We start from the raw sequence: 19,677 nt of genomic DNA, 5'->3' as shown, positions 1-19,677 counted from the left end.
CTTCTCACCCTATCTCTAAGGGAGAGCCCCGCCACACGGCGGAGGAAACTCATTTCGGCCGCTTGTACCCGTGATCTTATCCTTTCGGTCATGACCCAAAGCTCATGACCATAGGTGAGGATGGGAACGTAGATCGACCGGTAAATTGAGAGCTTTACCTTCCGGCTCAGCTCCTTCTTCACCACAACGGACCGGTACAACGTCCGCATTACTGAAGACGCCGCACCGATCCGCCTGTCGATCTCACGATCCACTCTTCCCTCACTCGTGAACAAGACTCCTAGGTACTTGAACTCCTCCACTTGGGGCAGGGTCTCCTCCCCAACCCGGAGATGGCACTCCACCCTTTTCCGGGCGAAAACCATGGACTCGGACTTGGAGGTGCTGATTCTCATTCCGGTCGCTTCACACTCGGCTGCGAAACGATCCAGCGAGAGCTGAAGATCCCGGTCAGATGAAGCCATCAGGACCACATCATCTGCAAAAAGCAGAGACCTAATCCTGCGGCTACCAAACCGGAACCCCTCAACGCCTTGACTGCGCCTAAGGACAGCCTTGGCGGAGTCCAACCCTCACTGGAAATGTGTTCGACTTACTGCCGGCAATGCGGACCAAGCTCTGGCACTGATCGTACAGGGAACGGACCGCCACAATAAGACAGTCCGATACCCCATACTCTCTGAGCACTCCCCACAGGACTTCCCGAGGGACACGGTCGAATGCCTTCTCCAAGTCCACAAAGCACATGTAGACTGGTTGGGCAAACTCCCATGCACCCTCAAGAACCCTGCCGAGTGTATAGAGCTGGTCCACAGTTCCACGACCAGGACGAAAACCACACTGTTCCTCCTGAATCCGAGGTTCGACTATCCGACGTAGCCTCCTCTCCAGTACACCTGAATAAACCTTACCGGGAAGGCTGAGGAGTGTGATCCCACGATAGTTGGAACACACCCTCCGGCCCCCCTTCTTAAAGAGAGGAACCACCACCCCGGTCTGCCAATCCAGAGGTACCGCCCCCGATGTCCACGCGATGCTGCAAAGTCTTGTCAACCAAGACAGCCCCACAGCATCCAGAGCCTTAAGGAACTCCGGGCGGATCTCGTCCACCCCCGGGGCCTTGCCACCGAGGAGCTTTTTAACTACCTCAGCGACCTCAGCCCCAGAAATAGGAGGGACCACCACAGATTCCCCAGGCACTGCTTCCTCATAGGAAGACGTGTTGGTGGGATTGAGGAGGTCTTCGAAGTATTCCTTCCACCTATCCACAACATCCGCAGTCGAGGTCAGCAGAACACCATCCGCACCATACACGGTGTTGATAGTGCACTGCTTCCCCTTCCTGAGGCGGCGGACGGTGGTCCAGAATCGCTTCGAAGCCGTCCGGAAGTCGTTTTCCATGGCTTCCCCGAACTCTTCCCATGTCCGAGTTTTTGCCTCCGCGACCGCTGAAGCTGCACACCGCTTGGCCTGTCGGTACCTGTCCACTGCCTCCGGAGTCCTATGAGCCAAAAGGACCCGATAGGACTCCTTCTTCAGCTTGACGGCATCCCTCACCGCTGGTGTCCACCAAGGGGTTTTAGGATTGCCGCCCCGACAGGCACCAACTACCTTGCGGCCACAGCTCCGATCTGCCGCCTCGACAATAGAGGTGCGGAACATGGTCCACTCGGACTCAATGTCCAGCACCTCCCTCGTGACATGTTCAAAGTTCTTCCGGAGGTGGGAATTGAAACTTTGTCTGACAGGAGACTCTGCCAGACGTTCCCAGCAGACCCTCACAATGCGTTTGGGCCTCCCAGGTCTGTCCGGCATCCTCCCCCACCATCGCAGCCAACTCACCACAAGGTGGTGATCGGTAGAAAGCTCCGCCCCTCTCTTCACCCGAGTGTCCATAACATGAGGCCGCAAATCCGATGACACAACTACAAAGTCGATCATGGAACTGCGGCCTAGGGTGTCCTGGTGCCAAGTGCACATATGGACACCCTTATGTTTGAACATGGTGTTTGTTATGGACAAACTGTGACGAGCACAAAAGTCCAATAACAAAACACCACTCGGGTTCAGATCCGGGCGGCCATTCTTCCCAATCAGAAATCCAAAAAAAAAAAAAAAAAAAAAAAAAAAAAAAAATATAATGCCAGGATATATATTTTTTAATTTTAATCATAATAAGTTTGAAGGACTATTTCACAAATATTCTTCGTCGAAAAAACAGAAGCTAAAATGAAGAATTAAATTAAAATGTATTTATTATTCTTTACAATAAAAAAAATCTATTTACTTGAACATTGATTTAAATTGCCAGGAAAGAAGCGGAACGAATTTAAAAGGTAAAAAGGTATATATGTTTAAAAATCCTAAAATCATTTTTAAGGTTGTATTTTTTTCTCAAAAATTGTCTTTCCGAAAGTTATCAGAAGCAAAGTAAAAAAATAAAGGAATTTATTTAAACAAGTGAAGACCAAGTCTTTAAAATATTTTCTTGGATTTTCAAATTCTATTTGAGTTTTGTCTCTCTTAGAATTAAAAATGTTGAGCAAAGCGAGACCAGCTTGCTGGTAAATAAATACAATTCAAAAAATAGAGGCAGCTCACTGGTAAGTGCTGCTATTTGAGCTATTTTTAGAACAGGCCAACGGGTATCTCATCTGGTCCTTACGGGCTACCTGGTGCCCGCGGGTACTGCGTTGGTGACCCCTGCACTAACACATACCTGGGCTAATTAAGGCATGCAGCCCGTTGAGCTTTTCAATCTGGCGCGCCGGACATTCCTAAATAATTGTTTTAGATGTTTAAGATGGAAAGTGTAGCTGCCATTATGATGTGTAGTGTTTTCTAATGACCGGAAGTCTTCAACTATACTAAGTCTTTCAATGCTTGGAATCTGCATCCTATACGAGTTACTATGGTCAACTAATTAGTTACTTTGGTCACTATGAGATATCTCAGATTGTAGGTGGGGTTATTTCACTATGTTTGTTGCATTTTGATTGTGTTTTGGTTGATTGTTAAATATGTTGTCAATATGTTGTCAATATTCAGTGTTTTATCATTCATAGTTAATATTGGAAACATCATGCTTTGGGGCTGTTTTTTCTGCTAAGGGGACAGGACGATTGATCCATGTTAAGGAAAGAATGAATGGGGCCATGTATCGTGAGATTTTGAGCCAAAACCTCCTTCCATCAGTGAGAGCTTTGAATTGGTAACCAAATACTTATTTCCCACCATAATTTACAAATAAATTCGTTAAAATTCCTACAATGGGAATTCCTGGATTTTTCTTCCACATTCTGTTCTCACAGTTGAAGTGTACCTATGATGAAAATTACAGACCTCTGTCATCATTTTAAGTGGGAGAACTTGCACAATCGGTGGCTGGCTAAATACTTTTTTGCCCCACTGTAACTGGGCCGTGGCCATTTTACCAAAACATTTTTATGCCTCCACAACCTGTAGAAAGGGTGGTCCCCACAAGCCATGATCAAAAAACTTGGTCCTCATTCCAAATGATAACCAGTATGTGTGTGTGTACAAAGTTGTGTACAAACTTCTCACATGTCAGGTGATGATTGACAACGCCAAACATACAGCTTTTCAACGAGTCTTATGTGTTTGTAATTTTCCTATCATCAACACTATAACAAACACGTGTGTGTGTGTGTTAGCTAACAGGCACGCAGAGGAGAGCGCTACTTCCTGTTCCAGTCATAACGTTTTTAGCTTTCAATCATTATTGTGCGGTTTTATATTAGTGTTCCTGAAAATAGATGTATCGGCCCCTAGACACACTTTTTTTTTAAATCTAAATCTGCCCCCCCGAGTAAAATAATTGCCCAGCCCTGCACTAATTTATGATAATACCTTTATAACAACAAATCCTGCGGCAACTTTTAGACACAAGGGGGCAGCAGATGAAAATAGTCTCCTGTTTAACAATTAAAAGCATCTCCTCCAGATCCAACTTCTAACTAAAAAATGTATGAAAAAGAAGTCTGTTTTCCACTCGAATGTATTCATTTAATAAAAAACATAAAAGAAAAAGTGAGGTGAGTTAATCATTCTTGCGCTCATCAGTCAATATTTGTCTCTGACGCATTGAGAATACGACACCATGTTCATACTTTGTCAAGTTTAGTGTTGGCTCAACGTCACAGAAAACAAACAAATATTCCAATATGCATGCTGGTTATAAATCAACTTAATCAGCACTCAACAGTAACAAAAAAAAAAGGATGGAATATTACGAGAAAACGGCTTTGATTTTAACAAGTTGATGTCAAAATTGCCACGCAAATGTAAGTCTGCGTCTGTAGAAACCTGCCAGTCAATGTATTGTGTTGTATGAAAGACTATCTGTTGAAAATGTATTGTGTCGTATGAAAAAATGTCTGTTGAAAAACAGGTCGTTTGAGGTTGTGTAGTTTTATATTACAGATGCACCTTGACATAATCCCTTTAAGATCTTCATCCGGTGACAGTTTTGATGTGCAAAAGTGCCAACTATTTGTTCTTTTGGAAGCATTCTTTATGTTCTAGTAGTGCTCAATCTTTATATTCTAGGAGTGCTACAAATAATTCAATTCACATCCAAATTACAATTTTTATTTATTCCGAGTCTAAACTAATTCATCATTTTCGATACAAAAATAAAAGTATTTTTTTCCTTTTTTTTTTTTAAGAGAGAAAAAAATGTTGGGATTCAAAACAATAAAACCCATTATTGATGTTTTTATCATCTTTAATTTTTTTTTTTTTTTTAAGTATTGTATTTGTATGTCTTTTCAATGGCTTTAAGTATTGTAAAACTGGGATAAGGTTGGAGTTGCTTAGTTTTCTTTTATTAGATTAACATTCTGTGATTTTTGTACAAAACCCAAAACCAGGGAAGTTGGCACTTTGCTTAAATAAAAACAGAATACAATGATTTGCAAATCCTTTTCAACCTACATTCAATTGAATAGACTGCCAAGACAAGATATTTAATGTTCGAACGGAGAAATGCAATTTATTTTTGAAAATAATCATTAACTTAGAAGTTGATGGCAGCAACTCATTGCAAAAAAGTTGACACAGGGGCATTTTTACCACTGAGTTACATGGCCTTTCCTTTTAACAACACTCAGTATACGTTTGGGAACTGAGGAGGCTCATTTTTGAAGCTTTTCAGGTGGAATTATTTCCCATTCTTGCTTTATGTACAGCTAAAGTTGTTCAACAGTCCGGAGTCTCCGTTGTGGTATTTTACAATTCATAGTTTTAATTTCCCTGAGGGAACTCTCCTCAAGGAATCAATAAAGTACTATCCATCTATTTAATGTGCCACACATTTTCAAAGGGAGACAGTTGAGGACTACAGGCAGGCCAGTCCATTAACCGCACTATTTTATTATGAAGCCACACCGTTGTAACACAGTTATGGTTTGGCATTGTCCTGCTGAAATAAGCAGGGGCGTCCATGAAAAACATGTTGCTTGGATGGCAACATATGTTGCTCCAAAACCTGTATGTACCTTTCAGCATTAATGGTGCATTCACAGATATAACCATGCCTTGGGAACTAATACACCCCCATACCATCACAATGCTGGCTTTTGAACTTTGCGCCGATAACAATCCGGATGGTTCTTTTCCTCTTTGGTCTGGAGGACAAGACATCCACAGTTTTCAAAAACAATTTGAAATGTGGACTCGTCAGACCACAGAACAGTTTTCATCAGCCCATCTTAGATAAGCTCGGGCCCAGCGAAGCTGGTGGCATTTCTGGGTGTTGTTGATAAATGGCTTTCGCTTTGCATAGTAGTTTTAACTTGCATTTAGATATGTAGCGACAAACTGTAGTTACTGGCAGTGGTTGTCTGAAGTGTTCCTGAGCCCATGTGATGATATCCTTTACATACTGATTTCAGTCTCTGATGCAGTACCGCCTGAGGGCTCAAAAGTCACGGGCATTGCAGCTTACGTGCAGTGATTTCTCAAGATTCTCTGAACCTTTTGATGATATTACGGACCGTAGATGGTGAAATCCCTAAATTCCTTGCAATAGCTCATTGAGAAATGTTCTTAAACTGTTGGACAATTTGCTCATGCATTTGTTCACAAAGTGGTGACCCACGCCCCATCCTTGTTTGTGAAAGACTGAGCATTTCATGGAAGCTGCTTTTATACCCAATCATGGCAACCACTTGTTCCCTTGTGGGATGTTCCAAATAAGTGTTTGATGAGCATTCCTCAATTTTCTCAGTCTTTTTTGTCACTTATGCCAGCGTTTTTGCATGCATCAAATTCTAAATGAGCTAATATTTGCAAAAAATAACAAAAGTTTATCAGTTCGAACGTTAAGTATCTTGTCTTTACAGTCTATTCAATTGAATATAGGTCGAAAAGGATTTACAAATCATTGTATTCTGTTTTTATTTACCATTTACACACCGTGTCTACCTAACTGGTTTTGGGTTTTTTCAAATGAAATTTGAAAATAAATTTTTTAAAACAAGTTTTTTAGGCCAACACTGCACATATAAAGCGTACGTACGTCAACAGCCAAGAGGAACTTTTGTAGTAAAAAGGTTTTATTATAATTTTGTACCATATAGTACTTTGTAACATACCTATCCATACACACACGGAATCCATCCTATTTGGGTCCCATATGAACCTTAAGAAAGTCAGTGACTTCACTATAAAAGTGGGTGACATTGTTTTCACGAGGAAAGATGAGATCACCTACCTAGGTTCCATTCTAGAGGCCAATCTTTCCTGTGATAAAATGGCAACCAAGGTAATCAAAAAGGTCAACCAAAGAATGAGATTCCTCTACAGAATCTCCTCTCTGGTCAACAAAAGCACCTTGAAGATTCTAGCGGGAACTCTCATTCAACCCTTTTTTGATTACGCTTGCACCTCCTGGTACCCCAGCACCTCCAAAACCCTCCAATCTAGACTCCAAACATCCCAGAACAAGCTAGTCCGGTTACTTTTAGACCTCCACCCCAAATCTCACCTCACTCCAACCCACTTCTCCAAAGTGGGCTAGCTCAGGGTGGAGGACAGAGTAAAACAACTTGCACTGAGCCTAGTCTATAAAATCCGCTACGCCTCCCTGATACCGAAGTACATGTCAAACTACTTCCTTAATGACCGCCATAACCACAACACCATGGGGAGCTCCACAAACCACGTTAAACCCAGATTCCGATCTAACAAAGGTCTTAACTCATTCTCCTTCTATGCCACATCAATGTGGAATGCACTCCCAACAAGTGTAAAAGTAAGTGCATCTCTATATTCCTTCAAAACCGCTCTAAAACAACACCTCCAGGCAACTTCAACCCTTTACTACTAATACCCTCCTCCATTCACATCCCATCTCCTCCGTTTATAAATAATCTAATGTAAATAATCAAATGTACTTCTAATGTATATACTTGTTCTTATGCTATCTGAACTCACTATGTTCTCTGCTGGCTGTACATATCCTACTAAGTAAGACCTACACTCTTTCAATGTCCATTTCTCTGTTGATGCAATTGTTGATGACTGAAGTACTGATATCAACCAAAGCTCCTCATCCCACCCCCGATTGTAAATAATGTAAATAATTCAATGTATATACTATGACGATTAACTTGTGTGATGACTGTATTATGCTGATAGTATATATTTGTACCATGAATTGATTAAGTTGAAACACTTATTCGGGTGTTACCATTTACTGGTCAACTGTACGGAATATGTACTGTACTGTGCAATCTACTAATAAAAGTATCAATCAATCAATCAATCAATCAATCAAAATGGATACATGGATGATACAGCAGAGGATTGGGAGAATGTCATGTGGTCAGATGAAACCAAAATAGAACTTTTTAGTATGAACTCAACTCGTCGTGTTTGGAGGAAGAAGAATACTGAGTTGCATCCCAAGAACACCACACCTACTGTGAAGCATGGGGGTGGAAAGATCATGCTTTGGGGCTGTTTTTCTGCTAAGGGGACAGGACAATTGATCCGTGTTAAGGAAAGAATGAATGGGGCCATGTATCGTGAGATATTGAGCCAAAACCTCTTTCCATCAGTGAGAGCTTTGAATGGTTCACCAAATACTTATTTTCCCCCATAATTTACAAATAAATTCTTTGAAATTCCTACAATGTGAATTCTTGGATTTTTTTCCCCACATTCTGTCTCTCACAGTTGAAGTGTACCTATGATGAAAATTACAGACCTCTGTCATCATTTTAAGTGGGAGAACTTGCACAATCGGTGGCTGACTAAATACTTTTTTGCCCCACTGTGTGTGTGTGTGTGTGTGTATATATATATATATATATATATATATATATATATATATATATATATATATATATATATATATATATCACATGTACAAAAGTATTCACAACCTTTGCTCCATATTTTGTTGATGCTCTTTTTGTGGCATTTACAGCCTCAAGTCTTTCTGAATACGATGCCACAAGTTTTACACACTTAACTTTGGGCATTTTGACCCATTCCGCTTAGCAGCACTTCTCATGCTATATCAGGGGGGGAACCGTTGATTTCAACCAGGATGTCTCCGTACATTGCTGCATTCATCTTTCCCTCCACCCTGACTAGTCTTTGAGTTCCTGCCATTGAAAAACATCCCCACAGCATGATGCTGCCACCGCCATGCTTCACTGTAGGGATGGTAATGTCTTGGTGATGAGTGGTGCCTGGTTTCCTCCAAACATAATGCCTGGCATTCATGTCATAGAGTTCAATATTTGTCTTATCAGACGCTCATGGTCTGATTATCTTACAGGTGCATGTCAGAAAACTTTTTTTTTTACTAAGAAATAGCTTCTGTTTGGACATTATACCATACAGGCCTGATTGGTGGATTGCTGCAAAGATGGTTTTCCTTCTAGAACAGGGGTGTCAAACTCAAATACAGAGGGGGCCAAAATTTTAAACTGTTGTGTTTATGTTGTGTTACGGTGCGGATGTTCTCCCGAAATATGTTGGTCATTCTTGTTTGGTGTGGGTTCACAGTGTGGCGCATATTTGTAACAGTGTTAAAGTTGTTTATATGGCCGCCCTCAGTGTGACCTGTATGCTGTTGATCAAGTATGCCTTGCATTCACTTACATGTGTGTAGAAGCCACATATATTACGTGACTGGGCCGGCACGCTGTTTGTGAGGAGGAAAAACAGACTTGACGACAGGTGGTAGAGGACGCTAAGGGCAGTGCCTTTAAGGCACACCCCCAATATTGTTGTCCGGGTGGAATGCGGGAGAATGGTTGCACCGTGAGATTTTCGGGAGGGGCACTGAAAATCGAGAGTCTCCCGGGAAATCGGTGAATGCGGTGTTACAGCGGCACAGCTGTATAACACCGGCGGGCCAGCTCTAATGTTAATTTGATATTGCCTCTAGGGCCAAATTTGGCCCGCGGGCCAGAGTTTGACACCTATGATCTAGAAGATTGTCCTCTCTCCACAGAGGAATACTGTAGTTCTGACAGAGTGACCATCAGGCTCTTGGTCACCTCCCTGACTAGACTAAGATGAATGTAGCAATGTATAAAGACATCCTGGATGAAAACTAATGTTTCCCATCCAATCTGATGGAGCTTGAGAGGTGCTGCAAAGAAAAATGGGTGAAACTGCCCAAAAGATAGGTGTGCCAAACTCGTGGCAAAGTATTCAGAAAGACTTGCATCAGTGAGAGACAGGAGGACATTGGACAAACCTGCCCACCGACTCTGGCAGACAATTGAGGGACAGCCGAGTTCATACTCCAACAGGCTCCTTCAGCTTCGTTCCCACAGTGTTCGATTCAAGACCTCCCTCATTCCGCACTCTATCCAGCTGTATAATCACTCGCCATACAGCAGTAGACGATATCTGTCTATTACCTGACACCTTCTATGTAAGACACCTATCTTTGTTCATGTCTATTTTCTGCTGGATCTACTCTATATTTTATGTTGCAGTTGTTACATATACTGTGATATTGTACATAGTAATTGTTATAGTTTGTATATACGATATAAACATATAATATCATGTATCAGTATATATAATATACTGTACATATGTAAATATCACATATAGGTTATATTTTACATTGCTACTACGGTACGTTTTTAATCTATTTTATACCTGCATTATCCTTTCCATCCTTTGTAACAGAGTGTCATGTCTTGTGATCATGTTTTGTTTAGTTATGTTCTGTTTTGTTTAAGACTCCTTTAGTTCCTGTTTGTGCACCTCTCAGAGTTTGTTTTGGGTGCCATGGTTGCAAATTATGTTCACCTGTCTCTGATTAGTGTTCGGCCGATTATCTGCTACCCGAGCACTAATCAGAGGCATTATTTAAGCCTGCCATTGCCGGCCAGTCGGCCTGGCGTCATTGTGTTATAAAGGGGGGGTCGCAGCTTGCTGCGGGGTCGTTCTCCTTGGAAGGCAGACGGATTACTCGAAACATGGCGTTCAGGTAAAAACATGATTTAATGGTGACTAAAAAAAGGTACAAACAAAAAGCGCTCACTGCAGAGGCACAACTTGGCTAAAGAAACAAAGTTAACACTTTAACATAAATTATGAACACGACTTGAAAAGAACAGCATGAACTTTGGCATGAAAAACGAGTATGACTTACTGTGGCAAGAACAGACCATGGAACGAACACAATGACCCCAGGCCGACTGACCGGCAATGGCAGGCTTAAATAATGCCTCTGATTAGTGCTCGGGTAGCAGGTGAGCGGCCGAACACTAAGAGACAGGTGAACATCATTTGCAACCATGGCAACCAAAACAAACTCAGGGAGGTGCACAAACAGGAACTAAATGAGTCTTAAACAAAACAGAGCATAACTAAACAAAACATGATCACAAGAAATGACACTGAGCTACTGTGTGGAACAATTTCCCTTGTGGATCATTAAAGTTTGTCTAACTCTATAATTTCTGCCAAAGGTATATCAACAAAGTAATGAGCAAATCCTGTGAATACTTATGTTCATCCACCCATTTTCTACCGCTTATTCCCTTTGGGGTAGCTGGTGCCTATCTCAGCTACAATCGGGCGGAAGGCGGGGTACACCCTGGACACGTCGCCACCTCATCACAGGCACTTATGTTCATGTGATTTTATTTATTTTTAATAAATTTTTCAAATTAAAAAAAAGTTTTTCACATTGTCATTATAGGGTATTTATTGTTTGTAGAATTATGAGGAAACATATTTTTTTATATTTTGGAATAAGGCTGTGAAACAACATTTGGGGAAAAAGTGACACGCTGTGAATACTGTCCGAATGCACTGTAAGTCCCATCATAATGTGTCGATCTTTTTTTTATTACATTCATCAAGGGAAATATGGCATTTTTTTAATATCTCGATATTTTTAGGCCATGTCACGATACACGATATATATCTCGTTATTTTGCCTTAGCCTTGAATTAACACTTGAGGCATATAATCACAGCAGTATGATGATTCTATGTGTCTACATTACAACATTCGTGTTCATACTGCATTAATATATGCTCATTTTAAACTTTCATGCAGAGAGGGAAATTAAAACTAAGTCAATTGATCAAAACTGTATTTATCAAACAGCTATTAAGCAGTGGCACATTCATGTCATTCCAAAGCAAAAATTGCTAGATTGTCAGAGGCACTTTAAAACAAGCTTTTAGTGCACTTTTGTGCATGATGTCACTAAGATGACTTATCAAAACAACACTAAATTGAAGTGTGCTTTTTGTACAGAACGCCACTACAATAGTTTAAAACAAATAAAGTGCATTTTTGTGCATGATGTCACACAATATATTTCAATAACTGTCAAATAAAAATGAGCTTCATAATAGGAAATCAAATAGTATATGTCCTTCGCTATGTGGTAGGTTCCTGCGGATGTTATCTCCTTTTGTAGTTGACTATTTTTTTCATACGGTGTTGATGTGGAAATGGTTGCCTCGGCATTTTGTTGGTGTGGCACCGAACGGACATGTTGACATGCAGAGTTTCAAACACACTTCATTCTCTAGCGGGTGACTTTTTAAATAATGCTACGTGTTAGCAGTAATGCTACTTTTTGTAGCAACGCTTTTGCACCACACTTGACAAATTACGGTTGTCTGTTCGACATATCCCCGCTTGAAGCCAAACCACTGCCAGACGATGGACCCTGTGTGTTTTTTCATGGGAATTAATTCTTCCTTCATTCATTCATTCATTCCTTACAATGAGCGGATTAACGTGGACCCCAACTTAAACAAGTTGAAACTTATTTGGGTGTTACCATTTAGTGGTCAATTGTACGGAATATGTACTGTACTGCGCGATCTACTAATAAAAAATCAATGTTACCAGATTCGCACTTTCTTTCTCTCGTAATACCACTCGCACCACAGCTAACATTACCCATGCCGCTACCTCTCTGCTCCGCGAGGGCGTATACGTATGTGGTGTATGTAAGAAGGTGCGCTTGTTTTATGTCTCTGTGAGGAGAGATTACAAAGAGCGAGGAGAGCATGTAGTGTAATGCCCGCAGCTAAAAGCAACTGTGTGAGAATGTATACTCGAATATCATGATATAGTCATTTTCTATATCGCACAGAGACAAACCCGCGGGTGTATCGATATATCGCCCAGCCCTACATCCATCCATCAGTTAGTTTTCTACCGCTTATCCCTTTCTGGGCTGTAGGGGGGTGCTGGAGCCTATCTCAGTTACAATCTCTATATAAAACCCTTATAAGGGAAACATTGTCCTTGTAGTTATATTAATACTTGTCTTGTCTTTTCAGAATGCCGCCTCCAGGTACGTCATATCATATCAGCTCATAAAACTTCAATCCACACACACTATGCCATTGAAGAAGTGATCCCTAACTCCACTAAGCTACCAAATAGTTACGCATACTGCCAGCCACCTTGTCAACACAAGGCAATCACGCAAACAGTGGACTTGTGCAAAGACCCGTCTTCGGGCTCGCGTCTTCTCTTAAAGCCTGACCAAATGTTACGCAAGCGCCTTAATCTGGCAACCACTGGGCTCGGCCTCAAACATACACAACACCCTGCTGTTGCTATGTGTGGCTCCATGTTGGCCCATATGTCAAACACCCAGCTGTAGTCCACCTAAAGTAGGGGTCGGCAACCCAAAATGTTGAAAGAGCCGTATTGGACCAAAAATACAAATCTGTCTGGAGCCGCAAAAACTTAAAAGCCATATTACATACAGATAGTGTGTCATGAGATATACATTGAATTAAGAGCATTCAAAGGAAACTAAATGAGCTCAAATATAGCTACAAATGAGGCATAATGATGCAATATGTACAAACAGCTAGCCTAAATAGCATGTTAGCATCGATTAGCTTGCAGTGCCCAAATATGTCTGATTAGTACTCCACATAAGTCAATAACATCAACAAAATTCACTTTTGTGCATTCATGCACAACATTATAAGTTTGGTGGACAAAATGAGACAGAAAAAGAAGTGGCATAAATCACGTCTTAGAAAGTCGGAGAAAGTTATACATGTAAACAAACTAGGGTGAGTTCAAGGACCGCTAAAAATTGGACAAAACGGAGCTCGCCAAATACTCGAATCAGTAAAGCATGTTTAATATAAACAGTGTGCCTTATAGCAATTAGAGAGGTTTGTGTCATGTTTGTCCTCCTACAGAAACCAAATTAAAACAAAAAATAAATTTTCCCCCCTCATCATTTCATTTTTCATATATTTTTGAAACAGCTCCAGAGAGCCACTAGGGCGGCGCTAAAGAGCCGCATACGGTTCCAGAGCCAGATTTGGCCCGCGGGCCAGAGTTTGACACCCATGCTCTAAACACAAGGCCAGAGTAGGTATTTATTTATTTATTGTTTATTTTTTCTATTTTTTTTTTCTAATTTGCATTTATTTTAAAAAATCTAATAATTTCTGACTAATTTAGTTCTAATATAATGAATTAAAATACATTAAAATTTACTTTTATTTTCAAGCTGTTCAATTTGTAACATTCTTAATTAGCCAAATTTATGTCAAGGGTTTAGCTTTTTTTTTTCTTACATATACATACATACAGTATATAACTATATACACATACATATTTTTCATAACAAATATTACAACTTTTTTATTGTTATATTTTCAACGTAGTCCACATCCTACTTTGTAATGTTTTGATGCAGGCTGTTTTTATAGGGTTAAAGGCCTACTGAAATGAGATGTTCTTATTTAAAACAGGGATAGCAGGTCCATTCTATGTGTCATACTTGATCATTTTGCGATGTTGCTGAAAGGATTTAGTAGAGAACATCCACGATAAAGTTCGCAACTTTTGGTCGCTAATAAAAAAGCCTTGCCTGCACCGGAAGTAGCAGACGATGATGTCACCGGTGTGAGGGCTCCTCACATTCTCACATTGTTTAAAATGTGAGCTTCCAGCAGCAAGAGCTATTTGGACCGAGAAAGCGACAATTTCCCCACTAATTTGAGCGAGGGTGAAAGATTTGTGGATGAGGAAATTTATAGTAAAGGACTAGGGGGAAAAAAAAAAGGCGATTGCATTGGGAGCGATTCAGATGTTTTTAAACACATTTACTAGGATAATTCTGGGAAATCCCTTATCTTTCTATTGTGTTGCTAGTGTTTTAGTGAGTTAAATAGTACCTGATAGTTGGAGGGGTGTGTCCGGGGTGTGTTGACGCTGATCTCCGGTAAGAGGCGACTTTTTACCACAATTTTCTCATCGAAACCTGTCGGTTGACAAGTGGTCGGGAATCATGTTCGCTTGACCGCTCTGATCCATAGTAAAGCTTCACCTCTGGGAATTTTAAACAAAGAAACACCGGCTGTGTTTGTGTGGCTAAAGGCCAAAGCTTCCCACCTCCATCTTTCTACTTTGACTTCTCCATTATTAATTGAACAAATTGCAAAAGATTCAGCAAAACAGATGTCCAAAGTACTGTGTAATTGCGCGATGAAAAAAGACGACTTTAAGCCGCAAGTGGTGCTGAGCTAATATGTCCCCTCCAACCAATATCGTCACAAACACGCGTCATCATTCCGTGACGTTTTCAACAGGAAACTCCGCGGGAAATTTAAAATTGTAATTTAGTAAACTAAACCGGCCGTATTGGCATGTGTTGCAATGTTAATATTTCATTATTAATGTATAAACTATCAGACTGCGTAGTCGGTAGTCGTGGGTTTCAGTAGGCCTTTAATATCCAAATGACAGGGGCCAACATGAAATGATCTACAGTCAGCGACTGGCCCCCAAAGCCACACTTTGGACATCCCTGAGCTAGAATCCAGACTTTTTAGGTTGCAGCAGTGTCACTGTGGATTTTTCCCCAAGCACTTTTATCTGATGTGGTTTGATCTTGGGGTTGTCATTGCAAACTCATGCAACCACACGAGAAGTCCATGAGAGGCAGATTGACTTTCAAAGTAAAAGCAGGTTCTTCTCATGTACAGAGGACCTCGTTTACGTCAACACCTCTCAAAGAGGAATAACTGCATGCTTATAGTTAGCATGAGTGAATTATTTTAATATATGACACTGAGGTGTTTACCTGCTAATATTGGTAAAAAAAAAAAAAGCTTGCACGCTGATGTTAACATGTTAAAATGCTAACTGTAACATTCAAGTACCAAATTATATCACTCAGGTGCACATCTGAAAGATTAATTTAAAACGTTCATTATGCCTCAAGTACCCAAAATATGACTGTAGGTGTCTACCTACAGAATTGGCTTAAAAAAATAAATAAAATAAAAAATAGCCAGCATACTAATGTTACCAGGCTAAATGGTAGCATTTCTCAAATAAAATATATGACACTGGAAGTGTATACCTGAAAATATTGAAAACAAGCAAGCATGCTAATATTAGAGTGCTGTGGGACGTTGGAAAATTAGCTACGAGCTGATATGAAGTTTAAAAAAAAAAAGTTTAAAAATATATTTTATGCTCCTTTTCTCAAAGAAAACCCAGTTTATTGTAAAGCAAAAACACAAAATATGCAATATTTACTCCCAAAATTTATGATGTGAAGTAATTGGAGCCTTAAATAGGTTTATAATTCATTTTAATTCATAAAAAAAAAAACAAAGCACTAAAATTGTTGAAAATCCAAAAGGTCCCCCACTCATTCATCCATTTTCTACCGCTTGTAGTGTTAAAAATAAGTTAGTTTATAGGTTTTTCATGTAATCTCATTATTTTTAGTTTTTTTTTTTTTTTAAGCTTTGTATTGTCTCTTACTTTTTATTTACGTTTTTTGTTCACATAAGAATGTTAATTGCTCAAACATGTTAAAATTTCAAATGCTGTAATGTATTGGAAGTGTCTTAAATTGTTTGGACATGTTCAATGTGTACCCTCGGTGTTTTAATTGTTCAATAAATAAAACCTAGACATTACTTCCGCAATAAAAGCAACGTCACTTTATTTTTTAAAGGCCTACTGAAACCCACTACTACCGACCACGCAGTCTGATAGTTTATATTTCAATGATGAAATATTAACATTGCAACACATGCCAATGCGGCCTTTTTAGTTTACTAAATTGAAATTTTAAATTTTGCGCGAAGTATCCTGTTGAAAACGTTGCGGTATGATGACGCGTATGATGACGCGTATGATGACGCGTGCGTGTGACGTCACGGATTGTAGGGGACATTTTGTTCCAGCCCGATCCCAGCTATAAGTCGTCTGCTTTAATCGCATAATTACACAGTATTCTGGACATCTGTGTAGCTGAATCTTTTGCAATTTGTTCAATTAATAATGGAGACGTCAAAGAAGAACGATGTAGGTGGGAAGAGGTGTATTGCGGCTGCCTTTAGCAACACAAACACAGCCGGTGTTTCCTTGTTTACATTCCCGAAGGTGAAGCTTTACTATGGAACAGAGCGATCAAGCGAACACGGTTCTCTACCACATGTCAACCGGCAAGTTTTGGTGAGAAAATTGTGGTAATAAGTCGGCTCTTACCGTAAACATGAGCGGAGTTTGTGTCGTTCCTCCTGCAGCTGTCAAAGAGGCAGCTGCGACTTTCTTGGCTCCTCCGTGGCTTCCCCCAGAGACACTGGCGGTCACCGCATCCCTCCAACTTTCAGGTATGACTATATAATCTCACTAAAACACTAGTAACACAATAAGCAGATAAGGGATTTTCCAGAATTATCCTAGTAAATGTGTCTAAAAACATCTGCCCTTGTCTTTTTAAAAAAAAAAAAAAATTCTAGTCCTTCGCTCTCACTATCCTCGTCCACGAATCTTTGATCCTCGCTCAAATTAATGGGGGAATTGTCGCTTTCTCGGTCTGAATCGCTCTAGCTGCTGCTGGCCATGATTGTAAACAATGCGAGGATGTGAGGAGCCCTACAACCCGTGACGTCACGCGGACATCGTCTGCTACTTCCGGTACAGGCAAGGCTTTTTTATCAGCGACCAAAAGTTGCGAACTTTATCGTTGATGTTCTCTACTAAATCCTTTCAGCAAAAATATGGCAATATCGCAAAATGATCACATAGAATGGACCCGCTAGCCCCGTTTGAATAAGAAAATAAAATTTCAATAGGCCTTTAATTTTTCAATAAATAAAACCTAGACATTACTTCCGCATATAAAAGCAACGTCACTTTATTTTTTAAGGACATTACCAGAAGCTGCTGTGTTGTCATCCCAGCTAGCCTGACAGCAGGCTGTAAAAAAGAGGAAAAACAAAACTAAAAAAGAACTTTTGTCAACTATTAAAGGCCTACTGAAACCCACTACTACCCACCAGACAGTCTGATAGTTTATAAATAAATAAATAAATAAATGGGTTGTACTTGTATAGCGCTTTTCTACCTTCAAGGTACTCAAAGCGCTTTGACACTACTTCCACATTTACCCATTCACACACACATTCACACACTGATGGAGGGAGCTGCCATGCAAGGCGCTAACCAGCACCCATCAGGAGCAAGGGTGAAGTGTCTTGCTCAGGACACAACGGACGTGACGAGGTTGGTACTAGGTGGGGCTTGAACCAGGGACCCTCGGGTTGCGCACAGCCACTATTCCACTGCGCCACGCCGTCCCTTGAAGAAATGTTAACATTGCAACACATGCCACTACGGCCTTTTTAGTTGACTAATTTGTCATTTTAAATTTCCTGCGAGGTATCCTGTTGAAAACGTCGCGGAATGATGACGCGTATGTTGACACGTGCTTGTGACGTTATTGGTTGTAGCGGACATTTCAGCTCAGCACCACTCACGGCTAATAGTCGTCTCTTTTCATCGCATAATTACACAGTATTTCGGACGGCTGTGTTGCTGAATCTTTTGCAATTTGTTCAATTAATAATGGAGACTATAAAGAAGAATGCTGTTGGTGGAAAGCGGTGGATTGCAGCTGCCTTTAGCAACCGACACACAGCCGGTGTTTGTTTGTTGGGAAGCTTTAACACAGAGCGGTCAAGCGAACATGTTTCTCTACCACATGTCAACCACTTGTGATATTAAGTCGGCTCTTACCGGAGACTGGAGCGGATTATACGACCTCCTGCAGCAACTATCCAAAAGGCAGCTGTGATCTTGGCTCCTCCATGGCTTTTCTCAGAGACACTGGCGTTCACCGCAGCCCTCCGACTTTCAGGTATGACTTATAATCCCACTGAAACACTATTAACACGATAAGCAGATAAGGGATTATCCAGAATTATCCTAATAAATGTGTTTAATAACATCTGAATCGCTCCCACTGCGTCACCTTTTTTTTTCTTTCTTTCTAGTGCTTCACTCTAACTTTCCTCATCCTCAAATCTTTTATCCTCTCTCAAATTAATGGGGAAATGGTCGCTTTCTTGATCCGAATCGCTCTAGCTGCTGGTGGCCGTGATTGTAAACAATGTGAGGATCCCTCACAAACGGTGACATCACGCGCACATCGTCTGCTACTTCCAATACAGGCAAGGCTTTTTTATTAGCGAGCAAAAGTCGACGTTTTCTACTAAATCCTTTCAGCTAAAATATGGCAATATCGCGAAATGATCAAACATGACACATAGAATGGACCTGCTATCGCCATTTAAATAAGAACATCTCATTTCAGTAGGCCTTTAATTGTTCAATAAATAAAACCTAGACATTACTTCCGCAAATAAAAGCAACGTCACTTTATTTTTCAAGGAAATGACCGGAAGCTGCTGTGATGTCATCCCAGCTATCCTGACACATGACGTCTAAAGTAACAGCAGGCTGAGAAAAGAGGAAAAACAAAACTAAAAAAGGACTCTTGTCAACTATTAAAGGCTTAAATGGTGGAATAAACATAATGAAGACGCGGTTGTGGTAAAGTGTACATGTGAGAGAAGCAAACGGCGTGATTTGACATGGCTACACCCCTCTCGCCGTTACTGCCTTTTTGTTTTGACAGATTATCCCAAAGCTAATCACATTTGTTTAATATTAGTGATAAAGAACAGACACGAATGTCTAATGGCGGTCACGTAAAGGAACATGTTAACGAGCTGAGCCGCCAGTCAAGTTGCACAAGACTACCAAGGGCAATAAAACATTATTTTCCTAGAAGAGGATACTTACAAGTGAGGAAGAATATGTTGCGTTTAAACGTCTTCTGACCCTCCCCGATTAACTTCG

At 40.6% G+C, this 19,677-nt stretch overlaps 1 protein-coding gene across 1 annotated transcript in view; it reads right to left on the bottom strand.

The window, feature by feature from the left end:
- The window catches only part of cab39l (calcium binding protein 39-like), a 57,594-nt gene that overhangs the window by 37,771 nt on the left and 146 nt on the right, over positions 1-19,677 (bottom strand). Inside the window, exon 1 of the mRNA XM_061889752.1 lies at positions 19,621-19,677. This exon is cut by the window's right edge and continues 146 nt beyond it. The gene's annotated coding sequence lies outside the window, so the exon portion shown is untranslated. The remainder of the gene's footprint in view (positions 1-19,620) is intronic.

Source organism: Nerophis ophidion, linkage group LG27, assembly GCF_033978795.1.
Source record: "Nerophis ophidion isolate RoL-2023_Sa linkage group LG27, RoL_Noph_v1.0, whole genome shotgun sequence".
Lineage (NCBI taxonomy): Eukaryota > Metazoa > Chordata > Actinopteri > Syngnathiformes > Syngnathidae > Nerophis > Nerophis ophidion.
The sequence above is the reverse complement of the archived record's forward strand: the minus strand, read 5'-3'. Positions and strand labels throughout refer to the sequence as shown.